The sequence below is a fragment of the Lathyrus oleraceus genome, chromosome 4, assembly GCF_024323335.1.
Source record: "Lathyrus oleraceus cultivar Zhongwan6 chromosome 4, CAAS_Psat_ZW6_1.0, whole genome shotgun sequence".
Classification (NCBI taxonomy): Eukaryota; Viridiplantae; Streptophyta; class Magnoliopsida; order Fabales; family Fabaceae; genus Lathyrus; species Lathyrus oleraceus.
In genome coordinates this window covers 285,517,884-285,540,439 of record NC_066582.1, presented here as the reverse complement: position 1 = coordinate 285,540,439, position 22,556 = coordinate 285,517,884, and positions in this window count along the sequence as shown.

Genomic DNA, 22,556 nt, shown 5'->3' with positions numbered 1-22,556 from the left:
GGATTAATCACCACTATAGAACTTGGCTTAAACCTAGGGGACCGACTCCAAACTTTAGAATCTTTACCTCCCCTCTTTATGGATATAGGCTACTGTCGGTCCAGCCGCCTAATAAAGAACAGAGTAGGCGGAAAATATTACCTCATGGTGAATAACCAAGCAGTCCCAAGCGTTGTTCTACCCAACATTGCCTTAACCGATGTCACCAATCCCAACCGCCACCTGTATGATCTAAATGCTCCCGAAGCTACCGAGCCTTCACATACAAACCCGTCTGCAGACGAGTTCGAAGAAATGGAGCAAGGTGATAACGATACTGCACAACAATCAGTCCCGCTCAACCCTTCCGATACTGCAGCTGGCCCATCCTCCCGACGTCGTCGACGAAGAAGGCCTGCAACCAACGACGACATCATGGATGCAATTGATGGTATGCAAGCACAGAATCTCGAAATGATGCAAATGATGCGCCAAATGCAACAACAGCAGGAAGAGAGGAATGCCGTAACCGATCAGCGGTTCACTGAGCTGTTTAGCAGGTTCGACAACTTAGACTTACGTCAGCGATCACCAGGCCCAAGAACAAGAGGCGGAAGGCAACCTTAACTTTAGTTTTTTCCTTTCTTTTTGTAATTCATTTTTTCCTTCAAACATTGAGGACAATGTTTTATTCAAGTATGGGGGGGAAAACCATGTTCTTTCTATCCTCCTTTTTCCTTTTCAAGTATGTATCTTTCTTTTCATTGTTATTTCCCTTATAAAAAAAATATATATATAATAAAATAATATTTCTTATAATATAGATTTATTTTAAGTTAAGTCCCAAATGTGAAAACCTCCTATTATCTATTCCCCTCAATTTTCATGAGCCATAACAAAAATTCATCACACTCAATAAGTATAAAGGTCGCTTATTTTATAAAACTTGAGTGAAATCAAAACAAAAATTATTACCATAACAACGCTCTAAGAACCTCAACATGTCAGATCAGGATAAGTACCTATTATACCAATCCCTTGAACTTTTAGTTTTATAGTAACCCCGAGTAGTTTATACGAGAAGTCAGCACCATCTCAATAGCAAACTACGTGGAGAGCCGATGAATATAAGTGAATGATTCCCAAAGTAACATAAAAAAAAAAAAAATATATATATATATATATATATATATATATATATATATATATATATATATATATATATATATATATATATATATATATATATATATCAGGAAATGCACTAATTAAGTTAGGTGATCCTTACCAGATCATTTAATCTAAAGGTTGCAGATCATACAAAAGCATAAAGATCCATTATGAGTTGGTTCAGCAGGTATCTGGTACTGAACTTGGTAGGGCGGACTACGGTCCGATCCCCCGCAATTTGCAATGGACTGAATAACGAAGTTATCCGACTTATGTACCAGAACTTCTAGCAAAAAGGGGATCAGAATCACTAACCGGTTACTCCACTATGTGCGCGAAAAAATAAAGGGCTTAATGTGATTTCGCTAGAATGAAAATGGGTGAAATAAGAGTAAAGGAACTAGGATAGCTATAATGGCATTACTCGAACTGGTTTGCATAAGGTGAGGTTATCTGAGGTTGTGACGGTGGTTGTTGATGTCAAGATTAAAACCAAGTTACTTTTAAACAAGTTTTACAGGCAACCTAGTACAAATTGATGTGTGTTTTGAAATTTCATCTGGCTAAAAATTAAAAAAAAAAAAACAAGTTCTATACTGTATTTTGCTTGAGGACAAGCAAAGATCTAAGTATGGGGGAGTTTGATAACATGAAATTATATCACATTTTAGGACTTAATTCAATTAAATTATATTATTATTTGCTTCAATTTATTTCTTTTCACTCGATATTACTCGGTATTTCCTTTCTATTTATCTCAGGTAGTTTATTTGAAGCACAAGTAAAAAAGGGAAGAAAAGGATGTGCAGAAAGAAGTTTTTGGAAACAAATATCAAAAGCCAAAGCCCAGCCCAAAAAAGGCACAGGCGTTGTGCCTCTGACGAGCGTCACAAGGGCTGTGACGAGCGTCACGCCTTGCACACTCCTGTGACGAGCGTCACACATGGTGTGACGGACGTCACACCATTCCCCTATATTTTTGCCTTCAGAGATGTTGAGTCCTATTTGCACACCTAACCCTTCGTTACGTGAAGACCCCTTGACGCGGACTACTTTTGGAAACCGTTACAGAAAGTACCAGTATAAATATCAGCTTTGCAAACCCTGCAACGGTTCCACGGTTCCATGCTTCCACACTTTTTCCAGCTTTCACTTTTTCGCATTTTTCTTTTTCCAGCAGCTTAAGCATATTTTTACAGTACTACTTTTACAATTTTTATATTGTTTCTTTTGCAATTCTATTTTCTTTTCCAGCATTTAATTAATTTTTCGCACAATAGTTTCTACACCGGAAACTATTGTGTACCTTTTACCGGATCTAACCTTACGTTAGAATCTAGTTTTTTATTCCTTCGCTTTTATTTTCCTGCCTGATTGAAGAAATCAAGAACATATCCAACCGACCTGTGGTGGAGTGTTCAAGACTGCTATTTAATTTCTCAGGTTCTTTAATTATTGTTTGAATTCATATATGCTTTGTTTTATCGTTTATTTATATTATATGCTTGAGATGAATCTGTTTATGCATGATATTTATTTAAGTCTGTTTAGTATGTCTGGCTAAATTACTTAGGTATCGGTATGTAAAGTAAGCGGAATGAAGGAATCAAAACCAAATTGGTTTAATTAAGTTTAAAATTAAAATCACTCTTTTTACGGTCTCAATTTACAGGTTTAATAACAAAGTTTTTGTACGAAAGTAAAAGACATAAAGAAGTTAAAAGCAATAGAGCGAGAGTTTGAGTTTTTGACTGGACAGTGTAAATTGGACATTAATTCTAGATCAGGGCGAGAGCAATTTTTAGAGTTAATTAAATTCTAAACTTTTTCAAAAAGTATTTTTAAAGATTGAATGTGAGGACGAGAGTTAAGCATTTGAATTTAATTATATAACCTAAGTCAACAGAGCGAGAGTTTGAGATAAGGGTGTTTAAACGATTAGTGTTTTCTTAAAAAGAGTTTCTACGGATTCTATTGTTTTCAAAAAGTGGTTTTTGACTTAACTATAAGTGACAGCTACGTTAATATAAATCATAGTTTATTCAACAGAGCGAGAGTTTGAGATAAAACTTTTAATCAATAGCGTCAACTGAAAAGATTTATTTTAAAACCAAGAAACCAACAAAGAATTGATTCCTTAATTACGACGAACTGCATACCGATATCCGCTTATTAGATATTTAATCTAGATCTTATTTTAGTTTTAGCTTTTCCCCCAAACAATTAAAGTATTACCTGCCTTAGCTTTACGAAGTAACCTTAGATAACAGTATATCGATTCATAAGTCCCTGTGGGATCGATATCTTTTAAAACTACGCGATAGAACTGTGCACTTGCAGTTTGTACCCCAAATTCGACTCATAAAGTTGCGGTCACTAGCTATTCTAGGGACTTTATTAAACAAACATAATATAGAAAACGCCTTTTATTATTAATAAATAATTCGATACAAGTACCAAAAGTATTGGCCTCTAGGGCTTACACCAACACCTGTCTTCTACTTCTTGCACTTACCTATTCTAATTTCAACAGGAAATGCACTTAATGGTTATGGCTTGCTGAGTTAAGTATGTTGAAACTTGTGCATCATGATTTGCCATGGGTTATGATGTAGCAGTATTAATTTGTGTGCGTTGGCTTGATGCAAAGTGTTAGCAATGTTTTGAATGTGTTGCAGGATGTTGGTTCCTGTTGGATGATGCGGATGCTGCTGGTGACCCAAGGATGCCCTGCAAATGCAAGTAACCGTTCAATTGAAAGAAAATTTGATTAGTTCAATCAATTGAAAGTTTTATGGAATTCAGTGTAATGTTTATGCACTTAGTCCCGAAGTGTTTAGTTTGGACAGAAGCACAAGTGAATGTATTGCATTTGTAATGGTCTTTTTCTCTGTTTGGAAAAGATGCAAGGCCTTATTGCAAGGGATGAAGTGTGGATTGATCTGGCTTTGCAGCACATTGCAGATTGCCTCTTAACATGAGCTAAACTGAAATGGTTTTGTAACTGCATGATCTAACTTCTGGCAGGATGACAATGCAAGTCAATGGTGTACTGCTGCAGGCAATTCTGTTTGTTGTTGACCCATGTATTGGTCCTTGAATTTGAAGCAGGTTTGATATGCTGACCTGATGCAGTTCAGATGTAACTTTTTCCTTGCAAGAGGTTCATGGAGCAAAGGTGATGGATCAAACTGCTAGGTTCTTGATGCATCACTTGGCATATGGTTTGCTGCAAGGGGATCTCATCCAGACTTGGATAGGTAGCAGCTGGACCTTCTCCATTGGCTCATGCTCTTTGGATGTTGATCAATGGCCCGTTTCTACTTGACAGTGTGCCAAATTGGTTTTCTTGTAGGCTGCTGCAGGATAATGGCAGGATGCAAAAGTAAGGCTTGTCATGGTTTTAGTTGTTGCACTGCAGGTCATTTGGCATCTGCTTTGCACGCATATGCAGTGTAAGTTAGTTTCACATTGCCTTGCTGCTAGATATGAATTGCCTTCAGTTATAAACCTTGTTTTTTGTAGGATTTTGATGTTGAAGCATAGCAGAACCTGGATGGATGGACCTATCACTTGGTGGATTACATTTACAACACCTTTTGAAGATATGAGCCTACCATGAGATCCTTAGATGGGTTTGTACTTCCTTGTCCTGAATTCCAATTAGCACTTGTCTGCATTACAATAATCATCCCACTATGCAGTAAGTGCACCAGATGACATAATATTGATGTTGTTGTCATGCACTACTGATGGATTTGTGGAATTTAGACAAAGGATGTTGAGTTCCTTTCTTTTGCATGTTTTCCATGGTATTGCAGGATGGTTGTCATAGTGAGTCTAAGACCACCCTCAAAGCATTCTTTTGTCTAAATGGCCAATGTAAGTGTAGTATCTTGATCATGTGACTATGATGCTTGGTTGTGGTGAATGCAATACCATGTTAGCAATGCAGAACCATGGTTGGCAAGGCCAAAAGACCAAGTCACGGCATGGTGCACATGAAGTTGAAAATGAGCCAAGTTACTTGGAAATGAAGATACAAAGCCAAACACATCAAACATGACTCTTGGATGACGAATCAAAGAAAAAAAGGCTAGATTAGGTCTTAGGTGGTCAAAATGGATGAGTTGACTTTGGTCAAAGTTGGCCAAAAAGTCAATTGTTGACGAAAGTCAACCCTTGGTCAAAGTTGTAAAAATATGTATTTTTCCATGTAATGATTAATGTAATGGCTTGTAATGGTTGAAAGGGGATTGAAATGGATCAACATGATTTGAAATTGTCTTGAAATGGATTGAAAATGGTTTGAAAATGGTTTTCTCTTTTCCCCAGCATCTTGAAACTGTATTCTCTTGATTATCCATCCTGAGAGTAATTGACTTCTCATGCTTTCGAGGTGGCTTGCCCCCAATATGAGCCTTGAAGTAATCTTTGCCCATGTTCGGCAGATTCATAGAGATTTGTAGAATCTCGACGTGGTTTCCCCAGATTGATTGTCTCCTAAAGAGATCTGAGCTAAGGGATATCAAGAATTTGTTCAACCTTCCCAATATGTAAGCTCCCTTGATGTCAAACAATTGTTCACATGTGAAATGCTCATTTTGAAAATGATAATTGTAATGTCATGCGCATACAAGTTTTGAAAACTCAAGTGTGTTCACTAAGATTATGACATCTAATGAATGAATCATTGCTTAGAATGTCATATCAGTATCAATACAGATGACAACCAAATCTTTAGGAGTCAACTTAACATGATCTTACCATAGTATGCTTTTGGAATAAACCCTGCTTCAATTAGGTCTTTTGAGGGTTGTAACGTGGTCTGGTTCACAGTTTTAGAAAGAAAGGATATAAGGCTCGAAACCTATTCTAACTCGCCCATTCTTTGTGATGTTTTCTAGTCCTACATTCAGTTATCTTAAAACAAGCATCCATCTTTCAAAAAAGAATTTGGAATGTCAGCAATGATGGTTATGAAACCCATGAGAGTTTGCAGTGATAGCTACTCACCTTTTGCTTTTGTTTGCAGTCACAAAGATTTTCTCTTGCTGAGGATTTTGGTATTGGTCCTCTTGCTCTTTTGTTTTGTATTCCTTGATTTTTTCCTAGGCTGATCCTTTGGATCTGCACCCCGCCGGGATACCCTAATTTTTGCCTAAGTCAATCTTGTTTTCAAGTTTTTGACTTAGCGGGCTTTTCATTTAATTTTTTCCATCTTTTCTTTTGGAGAAAATTCCGTGACACTGCTTTCTCGATTTGTCGCAAGATTCATGACTATCTCGTTCCTTTTATGGGTAAGGGATAATAATTGTGAATTTATGATTCCATCCTCTTGAGAGGGATATGGTATGATTGATCACTTGATGAGATATTCTCTTTCTGAAATTTGAATGCAAGTTCATGCTGACTAAAGACTACCCCACCCCTGGTTTAACATAAGGGTTTTATGTGTATAAAGAAAGAAACTCCTACTTCAAGGCCCAAAGGGGTTGACTAGGGATTAACTTCCTTATATCTCATGTGTTTAGGGATTTGAACAATGCCTTACACCATCAACACAGTCTTATTCAAAAGCATACAGGAAACGATCTTGCGTATTTTAATTTGCATCATTCTCTTTTGATTTTATTTGACAAGCAGTTTGATACTGATAAAATAAAGTATGAGTGAACACAAATGGATTTAATCAAAACATGCATGTTTATTTCATTATTATTATCATCTGAAAACCAGACAAGTTTTACAAATGAACTACATATGAAAAACAAGAAAATATTACAAATGAGACATGATTGAATCAATGTGATATCACTAGCCTTGATATTCTTCTGAAGAAGTAACTGAGTCTGAGCAAACATCACCACTAACTGCATTCACAACTTGTCCATAGTGGTCTGGCAACGGGTTGGTTATGACATTGGGTCCTTCCTCGGTGAATGAAAAGACCTTCTGATCAATTAACTCTGGCACTTTAACTTTAAAACTCCAACAATCCTCAGTAGAGTGCCCCTTATGCCCAACATGATAAGCACGTGAGGCATTTGGATCATGCCTTGCGTGATACGGGAAAATGGCAGGAGGAATCTCCATTGGCACGACTGCCCCTTACTGGATAAGATATGGCAGTAATTGAGTATATGATACAGGGATCTGGTCGTGCTAAGGATACTTCTTGTTGTGATGTATGGTTTTCCTCTGCCCTCGATGGTTACGTGGCACAATTTGTCAACTTTTGAGAATTTGACCCCGAGGAGGTCGCTGATACCGGGACATGACACCATATAGGTATGAGTAGCATGGCATAGGCATCCAAGGTACTTGCAAAGGAAGGAGAATCTGAGGAATAGCCATTGGTCGGAACATTTGAGCAGAGTGTACCAAGCCAGGACTGACTGTCTGATGAGAAGTCTGACCATGATGAGCTCCAAATGGGATATGGGGTGCCCCAGTATAGGCGTACGAAGGTGCCACAACAGTAGGTGATGCCCCAGGATAGGCTAACAACATTCCATGGTGGTATCGTTGATTCAGATACTACACAACAGGATGGACCACAGGCGGATGAACTTACACATGAATTGGAGGACCCTTGTATTCAAACCTCTTTTCAATCGGTGCCTCAGCAGTTACATGTGTAAAGCTCAATAACTTCTGATTAACGAGCTCTTGAACTTTGGCCTTGAAAGGGTAACAATTCTCTATAGAATGCCCTACATGTCCGATATGATATCCACATATAGCATGAGGGTCATGTTTATGACTGTAGATAAATTTAGCAGGCTGGATTTGTTAGAGCACAATTTCCCCAACATTAACCATTATAGGTAGCAGATGTGCGTAACTCATAGGAATTGGATCATAGTGAGGACGTCTCCTTTATTGATCGTTGTTCTTCTGACTGATTTACTTCTGCTTCAATTTTTGGTTGTTTTGAGCAGGCCTCTAATGTGGAAGTACACATTGTTCTTGAGGAAGAAGTGGTAGGACGCTTGCAGCCACCTTCAGTTTCTTATATTTCTTTAGACTGTCTTCAGTTTGTTCACCAATCACAACCTGATTTGGAAAGTCCGTTGTCATGCTATCCAAGGATAACCCCATAATCATGTCAGCTCTGTCAATGCTCTTAGTCTCTTCCATGATCTTTGGATGACTGGTGTTGGTGAATCGTTGTCTTTCTGACGGGGGAATGGATAGGGTGAGTTTTCTGGTTAACATGCATGAAATGCAAATGAATGCACATGTTGGGAGTGAAATGCAAATAATTATGAAGCATTCATAAATTCAAAGCCTTGGTGGTATAGCCGCCCAAGTTCCAAGCTCCAACATATGTGCAGCAATGCAATAACATAGGTTAACAGTACCAATAATCCGGATAATCTGTGTATACTGCCTGATGCAGGATCAAAGGTACGACGTCCATGAGAATAAGGTATGTAGAGTCTATGGTTTCCTGTAGAAAAATCCCATATCCCCCTCACAGGTAGGTTATAGTCTTCAAAGGGTAATCCTAAAAAGGTCCCTAGAGCCAGTGACCCATTTCAAGATACCATTGCCTTAGACGAATGACTCATCGGACAATGATGCTCCCAAAAGGATCTACTTTAGGTGTGATGTCTCATGTTAACTATAATCACGGAATAACTCTACGGAGGTCAAACACGACACTAGTCACATTGATATCCTATATATATACTCAAGCTCGGGTATAGAGCTTCTCTCTCATGTAATCTATCCAAACCCAACAGGGAGTATAACAGGTAATATCCAATATAACTAATATTTAAAGCAATAAGGAAAGCGATAAATAAAGCGAGTAAATCAATAAAGGTAAACACCTAAAAATCTAACGAAGAAGCAATCAAAACTAGGCTTGACTCCTTTTAGCGACTAGGAAATGCTCCAAGAAGCAAACTCCCCAACAGAGTCACCGACTGAAGCTAGCGGAAATATACCTGAACGTATCCCACGCTCGAACATACAACAGAGTCGACATTAAACTTTATTTATTCCCGAAGGAAAGGGAAAACATCGATAAAACCCGGGGGAAATAGATATGTTGGGTAAGTAAGTCGTTATGCAAGGGGAAGGTATTAGCACCCCAAACATCCATGGTACTCCATTGGAACTGTTTTGATTGTTCTCGCTCAAATAGGTGTGATATCGAAAGATTTCTCATAAAAGAATGGGAAAAGGAAGAGAGAAATAGATAAAGTGCTCGCGACATGCCTACGTATCCTCATGGTGCAATGAGGAATTCAGAGCTCCATAGTTCAAAGAACTAGTGGTGGGAGATGAAAAAAAGTGTGATCAAGGTATGGTCTGAACCAAAGAATAGTGTTTTTAATTTCAACAAGGGTGAAAATATGAACCCAAGAGTAAGATGGCTATTACCAGTACGTGGGCTAGCATGGCTGCCGTTATAGGGTAATTCCAAAAAGACGAAGAAATAGGTGTTTGGGCATAGTCCAAAACATCTCTTGGTTCACAAGGTGACGCAAAAAGGAGCACAAAGAGGTAATGTGTTTGGCTCAAAGATAACTGGTATATCACATGGAGTGAAGGAAGGTAGAATATGAGTGTATCATGGAGATGAACGGGATGAAGTGACCAAAGTCACACAATTGAATGTCTGGTGACAAGTGACTGAAGGAGTATTATTTGAAACTGAAAGGTGAAAGTGTATTGGAATCCATAAGAGAAATGGGATTTGTACCATAGAGGGAAACAACTTTAACCGATATGTGGACTAGACTGACTGCCACTATAGGGTGATTAGCCAAAAATAAAGACTGATTTAAGTGTTTGGGCATAGTCCCAAAACAACTCTAGGTAGAAATGCGGACTTTTCGTTAGGCGTCCTAAAAGGGTGTATATGGATATAAAAGAAAATATATTTCGATGTCAAAGGAATAATATGTCACTGGATGAATGATTTATGATCGAAGGTAGATAATGGATTATGAAAGATATGAATGGTTCCCTAAGGCAGAAGAAGGAATAATTAAAAGTATGCTCGCCAAGGGTTCACATCCTCGTGCCTACGTATTCTCATCATGCAATGAGAAAGTCAGAGCAATCGTAGTTCGTGGGACCACGAGAATAAGGAGAGAGATATACAGTGATGGAAAGTATAACTTGTACCAACAGAATGGTATCAAGGGAACCCACAAATAGATGGAACTTGGAATCAAAGAGTAAACAAGCATTTAGAAATACGTGGGCTAGCATGGCCGCCGCTAGTAGGTAAAGCCAAAAAACAAAGACTGGATTTAGTGTTTGGGCACATTCCCAAACAACTCTTGATTCACAAGACGGACTGCCGCTATATCGTCCTAAAAGGGTATAAGCGGGGGCCAAGAGAAAGTATTGTTTTGTACAAGGAAATAGTATATCACTGGATGGGGAACAAACAGTTAGAGATCAAAGAAGGATAATATCTTGGATCCAAGAAGGAGATAGACTCTGAATCAAAGAGAAAGGCAAGCATTTACCAATATGTGGGCTAGCATGGCTGTCGCTATATGGTAAAGCTAAAAACAAAGACTAAGTTAAGTGTTTGGGCATAGTCCCAAACAACTCTCAATTGATGATGTGGAATGTGGTTAAATCATCCTAAAAGGATAGACAAGGAGAAGTATGGTTGATCTCAAAAAGATGGTATTAATGGAATGAATGAAGAATGATTGATTGATAAATAGGATAGAAATAGATAAGGTAACTCGTGAAGAAACTGGGTTCTCCTGCCCACGTATCCTTATAGTGCAATAAGGTAATCGAAGTTATCGTAGTTCAGCCCACTATGGATGAAAGCGAGATGATTGGTGAGGCAAAAGAAATGAATGATTGGAATGAAGGATGGATTAATAAATAAGGTAGCTCATGAAGAATTTGAATTCTCCTGCCTACGTATCCTTATAGTGCAATAAGGAAATCAGAGCTTTCGTAGTTCAACCCACTAGGGATGAAACCAAGATAATTAAGTAGGCAAGAAGAGATGATAGAATGATTGAATTGAAATGATTAGAATGAACGATGAATTAAGAATAGACTTGACAGTCGATTGATAGGAATCACACTAAAGTTTATGAATAAGGGCGGACACTTAGAATATTTGGGGCCTACGCCCCATACGCAAAGTCGCTCTAGACAAGGATAGGAGAAACTCCATCTCATCATTCCTTACTACTTAAGGCTCGTAGGGCATGATACTTCTTTTAACTGATAAGTTGTTGGTTAAGAATCTTCATTGTTGATCCTTGTATTGATATTGTCTTGCATGAAGAAGACTTGGTAATTTAATCGATTCATATTTTACTAATGTCTATGAATAAGGGCGAACGCTTTGAATATTTGGGGCCTATGCCCCATATGCAAAGTCTCTATAGACAAGGATAGTAGAAACTCCGTCTCATCATTCCCTATTACTTAAGGCTCATTTCGTACAATTTGGATCGTGTTTACCAAGTGTGGACCTTTGATTTATCTTGTATAATCCGTTGCTGCCTGGTGTGGCTGAGGCTGCCTTGATTGAGAATCTTGACTTGAGGCTTCGAGCTCCACAACATAGAAGAAAAAGTCTTATTAGGTGACTAAGGGTCTTTTGGTCACTCAAAATTATATTGTGGGATTATACAATTTCAAAGGATTTAATCGATCAAAATTGCTTTTGATCAATTTAATCGGAGGGTTAAAGTTTGATTAGAAAACTAGGTCAAAATCTAGTCTAATGGTTAGAATTAATCAAACTAATCTAAGGGATCATGCTATAGTTAATCAAAGTTGATTAAAAATTCTATGTTAAAAATACAAAGGGAGCATGTTATAGTTAGTCAAAATACCCAACATAACCCCTAAGGGGTAAAATGGTCTTTTCACAAAAATGACCAATTGTGAATACAAATTAATTCCCATTAAAATCTAATTAGGGCCTACTAATTGATTAATTCCTAAATTTTAAAATTAACCTAATGTTCAATCTAATTATTTTCTAATTTATAACCTAACTAAAACCATGTTAAAAAATTCAATTAAAACTATACAAAATTCCAATTACTTCTTAATACCTAATTAAATCTAAATATGATTTTAATATCCAAAACAATTAACAATATAGCAACAAACAAAATGTATTAAAAGAAAAGAAAATTAAAAATGCAATAAAATGCTAAATGGGCCATGGGGTGCAAAACATGAAAGTGGTGGTGTGAAAAGGAGTTCAGGCGTATGGACATGGTCCTGAGAGCCCACTGGCGGTGGCTTAGGGTAGGGGGTGCAACAAGGAAAGGCAGAGCGTGAGGCCTAAATCCAATGGGCTTGCGTGGCATAGGCCCGATCACAAACCAATCCAAAAGAGAGTGTTGACCTGGCCAAAGTCAACACTCTTCGAATCCAGCCAAAAACATGCTCTTCATTTGGCCTGCCTCAGCCTAATTGAAACGGAGTCTCACCGTGGGCCACCACACTGGCAGTCGCTCCTAGCGGTGGTGGCCACCAAAACCAACAATGGAGATGACAAAATAACCGTCTATCCATGCTCTACCTAAATCCACGGTCAATTTCACATAATAGAGCTTCTAAATCCTTAACCAGCCCAAACATCCCAAGAACCCTAACATGAAAAGCTCCAATTAAATTCTATCCTCACTGATTCAAATCCCCAGGGGCGATGGCTTTGAATCCTCTCAACGTCTTCTACATACTGGTAAATGGAATGTAAGGAAAGGAGTATGGTTGAGACTTACCGTGGTCGGAGAAATACGAAGATAATGATGCTGATGAACTTCTGATTCTAGGTGATAACTTTGATTCCTTCTTCTTCCTTGAATCTTCTTTCCAACTTTTCTACTTTTTTCTGGATTCCGAGGTGTGTGAACTGGTGTTGATTGTGAGGAACTTTAGCATGACAATATTGAAGCTCTAATGGTGAGCTTCAATAGCTTGGGACTATGTGTATAGTGAGGGTGAGAGAGGAAGTGAGAGAAAATTGCAGTGATTTCGATGTGGTAAGCTCAAGAGCAGTGAAATGTTGATGGAGATGTCAATTTATAGATGATAGGTTTAGAGGAGATATGGCTTGGAATTAGTTATGGTTAGGCTTGGAGATTGCTTGGGAGTTAGTTAGAATGAACTCGGTGAGTTCAGTTTGTTAACTCACTGAGTTAGAAGTTAGTTAGTTCAATTCAATTTGGTTAGTTATTTATTTCTCAATGTTATTGGATTTAGTTCCCATTTCAAGTTTAACTGGCTACTGTAGGTTGCAGCTTAAATAGAGTTGGCCTTGAACCTTGGTTATGACCTATTGTACATGTATCCTTTAACATCTTGGTTATTAATAGGATTTAGGTAATGTTATGTGTACATGTGTTACTGGTTCATTTGCAAGTCAATACATGTTCTTGTCTTCTAATATTTGCACATACATATTCTAATTTCAACATGAAATGTACTTGATAGTTGTGGCTTCCTGAGTTATGTATGTTGAAACTTTTGCATCATGATTTTTCGTAGGTTATGATGTAGCAGTATTAATTTGTGTGCTTTGGCTTGATGCAAAGTGTTGACAATGTTTTGAATATGTTGCAGGATGTTGGTTCCCGTTGGATGATGCAGATGCTGCTGGTGACTCAAGGATGCCCTACAAATGTAGGTAATAGTTCAATTGCAAGCAAATTTGATTAGTTCTCTCAATTGTAGGTTTGGTGGAATTCAATGTAATTTTTCTGCACTTAGTCTCGAGGTGTTTAGTTTGGACCAAAGCACAAGTGAATGTACTGCATTTGTAATGGTCTTTTTCTATGTTTGGAAAAGATGCAAGGCCTTATTAAAAGGGATGAAGTGTGAATTGATCTGGCTTTGCAACATATTGCAGATTGCCTCTTAACATGAGATCAACTGAATTGGTTTTGTAACTACAGGATCTAACTTCTGGCAAGATGACAATGCAGGTCATTGGTGTGCTGCTGCATGCAATTCTGTTTGTTGTTGACCCATGTATTGGTCCTTGAATTTGAAGCAGGTTTGATATGCTGACCTGATGCAATCCATATGTAACTTTTTCCTTGCAAGAGGTTCATGGAGGAAAGGTGATGGATCAAACTGCTAGGTTCTTGATGCATCACTTGACATACGGTTTGCTGCAAGGGGATCTCATCCTGACTTGGATAAGTAGCAGTTGGACCTTCTCCATTGGCTCATGCTCTTTGGATGATGGATGCAATCAATGGCCCGTTTTTGCTTAATAGTGTGCCAAATTGGTTTTCTTGTAGGGTGCTGCAGGATAATGGCAGGATGCAAAAGTAAGGCTTGTCATGGTTTTAGTGGTTGCACTGCAGGTCATTTGGCATCTGCTTTGCAGGCATATGTAGTGTAAGTTAGTTTCACATTGCCTTACTGCTAGATATGAATTGCCTTCAGTTCTAAACCTGTTTGTTATAGATGCTGATGTTGAAGCATAGCAGAACCTGGATGGAGGGACCTATCACTTGGTGGATTACATTTACAACAACTTGTGAAGATATGAGCCTTCCATGAGATCCTTAGATGGGTTTGTACTCCCTTGTCCTGAATTCTAATTAGCACTTGTCTGCATTGCAATCGTCATCCCACTATGCAGTAAGTGCACCAAATGATATAATATTTATGTTGTTGTCATGCACTACTGATGGATTTGTGGAATTTAGATAAAGGATGTTGAGTTCCTTTCTTTTGCAGGTTTTCCATGGTATTGCAGGATGGTTGTCATAGTGAGTCTAAGACCAAACTCAAAGCATTATTTTGTCCAAATGGCCAATGTAAGTGTAGTATCTTGATCAGGTGACTATGATGCTTGGTTGTGGTGAATGCAAGACTATGTTAGCAATGCGGAACCATGGTTGGCAAGGCCAAAAGACCAAGTCATGGCTTGGTGCACATGAAGTTGAAAATGAGCCAAGTTACTTGGAAATGAAGCTACAAAGCCAAACACATCAAACATGACTCTTGGATGATGAATCTAGGTAAAAGGACTAGATTAGGTCTTAGGTGGTCAAAAATGGATGAGTTGACTTTGGTCAAAGTTGACAAAAAAAAGTCAATTGTTGACCAAAGTCAACCCTTGGTCAAAGTTGTAAAATGTAATGATTAATGGAATGGCTTGTAATGGCTAAAAATGGATTGAAATTGATCAACATGATTTGAAATTGGCTTGAAATGGATTGAAAATGGTTTGAAAATGGTTTTCTCTTTATACATGTATGCTTTATTTTGAACTAAAATAAACAAGACTTGACTTGTAGATAGAATAAACACATTACATGGCTCAAGAACATAGATATGACCTGATGAAATAAGACTAAGGCTTGAACATGAATCACTAGGTATAAATTCCAATTTTATTGTGATACAATAGGCTTTTGGTTGCTTGGATAGGCAAGATCATGAATGCACCAACAAGAGGACATTGAGACTAAGATGGACTGAATTCAAGACCAATGACCAAATGAAACCAAACCAAGATTAGACCATTTACTTGAGGTGATCAGATGGAATGATAATGGGTGAAAAGTGGATGCCATTAGGGTTTTGGATGTCACCAGATTGAAAGTCAAGCCACAAAGTCCCTCAAGATCATTACCTCCTTGATTAGGGTTTTGGTTGGATGAGAAGATGAAAAAGTGGAGGGAAAATTTTGGGGTACAACACCTACCAAGATGTAACTTTGAACCTTTGATGATGCATGTCGAATTTCACCAATTAAATCTAACGCCCAACATCTAAATGACTAAGGATTATAAATATAATGTAATTCACTTGTAGGGACATGTTGAATACCTGCATGTTTTTTACAGTCTTGACAACCTTTTAAAAACTCGATATAATCCTTCAACATAGTAGGACAATTCACACCTTGTCGAAACAAGAGTCACTTCATCTTGTGACCTTCTTGATGAATGCCACATGATCCACTATGGACATTAAAAATACCAAATGCGCTTTGCTTTCACTAAGGCATTTAAGTAGAATTCCTCTAGGTGTCTTCTTAAACAACTCAATGCCTTGTATTTGATCTTTCGATATGTCGTTCCTGTTGAATCTTCCAAAAAAATTATAATTGATTTTCTCCAATCATTATTCGATAAATCTTCAATGGCAAAAATTTCAAAGAATTTTGCAAATCTTCCAACCCTTCCTCCCCCCCCCCCCCCCCCTATGTTTTGACTTTGACAATTTTGGGGGGAGAATACTGGTCAAAATTAATTTTTATTTGACTTCGATTAAATCTTCCAACTTTTCCTTGGAGACTCTATAACTTGAAGCAATTTGTGCCACAGCATTAGCCTCTTATTTTCCTATCGAGGAACATGTTTGATGTTGACTGAATCAAAAAAATTTAATAATGAATTTCCTGGAACGAAGTACATCAATAGATTCTCTTTGATGCGTTTATATTCTTTTGTCAATTTCTTCACAACCAACTCTGAGTCGCCTTTAATTTAAACTCCTTTTTCCTTCAAGGCTATCAAGATCTTAATGTAAGACCCTAATTTTGACCCCAAGATCCCTCATGGTATCATATCATTGCTCGGTGCATTGCCTCAAGGATCATAGCATGTGTGGCTCCTTAACCCTAGGATTGAGACTTGTGTGAGTTGGTTTGAGACCACCAAGCATGCTTTTATTGTATATTATTGCTTTTCTTATTTGTTTACTAACCAAAAGCACAAAAATATGTCACTAACTCTTTTTGTTTTGAAGCTCAAGTGATCATGTGCTCCAATGCTCCTAGGAGACTCCTAAGCTCAATGAAGTGGCTAGATGAGGATGAGAAAAAGCTTGACAATGGTCCACAAAGTTCCTAATCATCATATATGTCTCCCAAGTATCTCAATTTGCCAATTTGATCAAGATAACCCAAAGGGCTTGAGGATTTTTTCCCAAGGAAACCCTAATTCAACTGTGCATTGACTGTGCCTTGCTCATGAAGCAACCTCAACCTATGATCAAATTTAATCAAGGGAAGTTATTTTATTCATTATTTTATGCATATATGAGCTTATGTGACATTCCTCAATCATTCATTCATCAAGATTTGAAGTTTGGCCTTGAGAAGTTGACCAGTCAAGTCATCTGACTAAACTGAGGATCACTGAGACACAACTTGTGATGTGTTTGTCAAATGAAGATGACCCACAGAACATAAATGTTCTTAAGAACCAAATGAACAACTTTCATGTTCATCCAAAATCCATTTTAAACATGGAAGGTCATCATTCATTTCAAAACATTATAGGTAATTTTGATTGAAACCCTAATTTTGGGTCAACTTCCCAAGGACCTAACTTCCTTAATTTTTATGATTTTGAGGTTAGATCAAATGAATTGGAAAGTTTAAGATGTGTACTTCAAATGTTATGTTGGAAAAAATTTCATAATCCTAAAAGAAACACATTTGATAATACAAAACATTATAGGTCACTTTGGACCTAAGTCATTGAATTTGAAAAATGTCCAACTTCAAGTGCCCATAACTTTCTCATGAAAAACGAAAACGATGCAAAATTTGAGTCCAAATTTATCATCTTGAAAATATCTACAACTTTGATGTTTGAGGTTTTTCCATTTGAGGCTTGCATCATTCAAAGGGAACCTAGACATGTTTTGTACCCAAAACTTCACAACCAGTTTTCATTAAGTTCCAAACTCCAAATGAATTTTTCTCAACATGACTTTTTGTTCCTTATTTCAAGGGCTTTCCAACCATTACTCACATTAATTTTTTGGACTTTTCATGTGGGAGTTTCGAAGAGCTTCATGTTTATGTTCATTTTTGCAATTCACATTATAACTTCATGTGCAAGCAAATGCCAAGCCTTGTGCACGTCCAATTCACTTATACTTGATCTCAGCATGGATTTCCATTCATTTTTGGGCCTCACATGTGCCTGTACAGGCCCATGCAAGAGGAATTCAAATTCCATGCACACGAGCCAAGCATTGCATTGCATCACATACAACTATAAATAGAGGTGCCTTGAGCTTCGTTCTTAAACCAAGTGGAGATCTGAAGTGCTACTGAATTGAAAACCAAACCCTCACTAAAGGAATTTTCAGTTTTCTATTTCATTTTCAAGCTTGAATTTCAACATCATTAGTTGATCTTCATAGCTCAATTCCTTAACCTTGCATCACCGTCAAACTTCCAGATCAAAATTGGATCAAGAGCTTGGACAATTCGTGCTGTTTGAAGCTCCATTTCAGAGGTATATCACCAAACTTACTTGATCTAGATCTTGCTATACAATGTGAATCTCTTTGGTTTGTGCTGTTTTCTAAAGTCCTCATGCTTGAGGCAGGCCAATGGTGGTCTAAATTTTGCAAATCGTGCCATTTCAGTTCATGCACCATGATCTTCAAGCTCATGTTTCTCTCTAAATAGGAACTTTGAGGAGGATCCATGGTTACAGGGGTGATGTACATCACCTCATCTTCATTTTGATATCCTCAGTTTTCATTTTTAGTAAACTTCATTTCCCTCTGCGTGGTGGCCAGATCTGGTTAGATCGCCGGAGAAGATGGTGGTTTCCACCACCATCCCCACGTGGGAGCTTCAGGACCTTTGGATCTTGATAAAACGTTCTAATCGTGGCCATTGCATATGCTGACTTATTTTAAATCCATATGTAGCGCGCTTGATGTAACACCCTTCTAAAATACCCCAAATATTTAATTAAAATAGCAATATATCAATCAGAGTAATTATGCAATTAAGGGTGTCACACAATCATTTCACACCATTCACCATAATAACTGTCATGCTCTTTTATTAATTCCAAACATAAAGCATTTGCACAATACGCAGCGGATAGAAATCGAATCAATCATGCAAAACATGTAACACATTACATGTAAAATTATTCAACAAGGTAAAACATCCCGTCCCGATGTTACATCTATCAGAGCATGACCCACTAAGGAGACTACACTAGACTCCAAGCACTAGCTTCTACTCAATCACTGCTCGTTACCTGAAAAATAGTTGTAAGGGTGAGTTCCTCAATCGATATAATAAGCATTATAAAATATCATGTAATGCTAAGTAAATAACACATTAATCACCCTAACTATATCACACATTCGGTAACGGCACATCAACTCAAATGGCATACTCAATACCAACACAATTCATACTCATACCCAATGCTAACACAAACACACGTATAATATTGGAATACATCCATTCATATTATACGTCATACATACATTATGCAATGAGACTCCATGCATGCGGTACCGACTATTTGTGAACATATAGTTCACCTCACCGATCAAATCCAGATACGGCTACCAAGTCCACTAGTCCCACTCATTTGAGACCTAGTGACTCACTCACTAATTCCTCACCACGGGAATTAGCTACCACCCCCTAAGGGCCATGCTATGCACGCTAATTCACCTAGCATGCAAACATCAACAACAGTCCATAAAGACTAACTCACTAATTCCTCACTATGGGAATTAGCTACCACCATAAAGGCCACATTATGCTATGCCAAATCACCTAGCATGCAACATCAACAACAATCCACAATGGACATATGCTCACACTCTAAGCCATAAAACAGTCCATCCACAATTACACACATAATATATACATTCACAACATTATGCATATTTCCACACATCATCAGCATATTTATCATATAATCATGTTATGTCATGCCAAATAATTCAGTCACAGTATTAGCACACTCTACTAATACCTATCCTACTCAAAACAACGGGAAATAATCCCTACTATATCACACACCCATATAGGCCAATCACCAATTATGTTCACAACATTAAAATATCAATTTTTCCAATTTCCAACAGTGTTAACCGGTTAACGCCCTGGGTTAACCGGTTAACGCAACACAGAACATGCTTTCTGGCAAAACTCAACAGTGTTAACCGGTTAACGCCCTGGGTTAACCGGTTAACGCAGACAGAACAGCAATTTCTCAGAAATCACAACAGTGTTAACCGGTTAACGCCCTGGGTTAACCGGTTAACGCAAGCAAAACAGCAATACTTCACAATTCCTAACAGTGTTAACCGGTTAACACCCTGGGTTAACCGGTTAACGCAAGACAGAAAGTTGTTCCTGCGCTAACACGAAGCAGAATGCAGAATTCTCCGCATTTTCCGCCGTTGGAGGACTTCCGGATCTCCGATTTCAATTCCGTAAAAAGCTACACTTTCGGGAAATCAAGACTCATCCAATTACAGATTCAATTTCAGTTTTAACACAACTTATCCAACACAATTTTTCAGCATTCAACATCCCAATTAGGGTCAAATCAACGGTTCCTCACTACCCATTACATGTTAACCCATAATACCCATTAAACGACGATAAACCCCCCTTACCTGAGTTAATCCGGCGAATCTTTAAGCTTCAAGCTTTTCTCTTCTCCAACCTTCTTCCTCTTGCTCTGTCTCTTTGCCCTTTTCCTCTTTTCAGCCGCTTCTCTGCTTTTCACGTGAAACCCTTTCTTTACCAAATGGGACTCTTTTTCTTATTTCCAACTTATATATATTTCCCAATAATTATTATTCCAATAATAATAATAATAATAATAATAATCCAATAATTCCAATTATTTAATTAAATTAATAAATATAATATTAACTTAAATTAAATAATTATCTTATTTTTATCGGGGTGTTACACTTGACTTTGGTCCTTCGTGTATCCGCGCCTCTGAGTCACGTGATCATTGCCACATCAATTAATGAGATGATCAGATGGCGCTGGATTTTCCTGATTTTCTTATTTTTGTTTTAATTTCATTAATTCCTTTTATTTTCAAAAATTCATAAATATTTTATTTGAAGTCACAAAAATATGAGACCAATGCCAAAACTTTTCTTGAAAAATCTAGTTTCATATTTTGATTTTTAATTATTTTTGTGACTTCATTTAATATTTTTTTGAATTATTTGATTTTTAATAGTTTTAATTCATTTTTAATTACTTTTTGATATTTGAAAAATCAAAAAATATTTTCATAATACCTATGGATCATGATAAGTCAATGAAAAATAGTCTCATCAATTTCTTAATTGATTTGAGATTTATTTGATATTTTAATTCATATTGTCTTATTTTTCATTATTTTTAATTGTTTTTAAATAGTTTCTGATTTCAAAAATTATTGAGAAAATTTGTCAAAGTTTGTTTGACCATGTTAGACCTATGAGAGTTTAATTGGACTTGTTGAATTTGATTTGAATTAAATTTGAGGTTTGACCATATTTTGTCCATTTTATTTTGCATTTATTTTTTAATTCAAAAATTACCAAAAAAATATGTTTGACTTGTTGACTTGTGATCTTCATTTCTCTTCTGTTTAGCATTGGTTGATGATGATTTGATTCACTTTTGACCAATTGTGTTTGATACTTTATTTCTCTTTCCATCCATTTCATCTTCATCCCATTTCTTTTTATTTTTGGCCAATGAGTTAATGTCTTATGGTTAGTCTTGACAAGTGAGAGGCTTAACCTCTTTTGATCCAAATCAAACTCAACTTGATCCATGATCAAGTGAGTTGCTTTGTGTTCAAGATAGGTTGCTTCTTGGTCAAGCCAAAAACCTAAAGTCCATACAAGGTCTTTCTCTTTTCTTTTGGCATGACAAGTTTTTGGAGCTTGGCTTACTAGTCATGATCTCTAACTTGTGTTTATTTGCCTATAGTTTTATTAACCGGCCTCAGATAGGTGTGACTACTACATTAGTCCACTTACGATTGCTTAACATAGCGCTAAATTGTCTTATGACAAACTAACATAACTTCACTAATTACTAACTTTAAATTTGAACATTTAATTTCTTGCCCTTTACTTTAATGCACTTCATTTCTTGCTCATTTATTCATATTGCTTTTCATTTTGCTCACTTGAGTATATATTTTATGTTTATGTCATTTTCCTTTTGCTCATTTGAGCTCATTATTGTATATAAATATATTGTTGCCTTGTGTTTGTTTTGTGTTTGTTTGTGTGAACCAAATGCAAAAGGGAGAAAGGACTTAGAATTAGGACATACCCATGCTTAAAGGAGTTCAAGAGCAACTAGGCCTCATGCCTTTAGAATGCTAAATTTGTTGAAGAGCAACTAGGCCTCATGCCTTTAGAATGCTAAAACTCAAAGTTGACTTCAAAGGACTTTCTTTCCAAAACTCATTCTTTGTCCATTCCTCTTATTGTGTTGTGAACTTTTTGATGTTTGCTCTTGTGTGATAGGGATTCCATCTTGAGATAGTAAAGAGGACCATTGTCATGAGTAGCCAAGTTAAGAGAGGCAAGCCAAATGGAGATCCTAGGAGCTTGAGTCTAAATTGTTTGATTGCTTGATTGTGTGCTAAGTCCAAGGGAAAGGA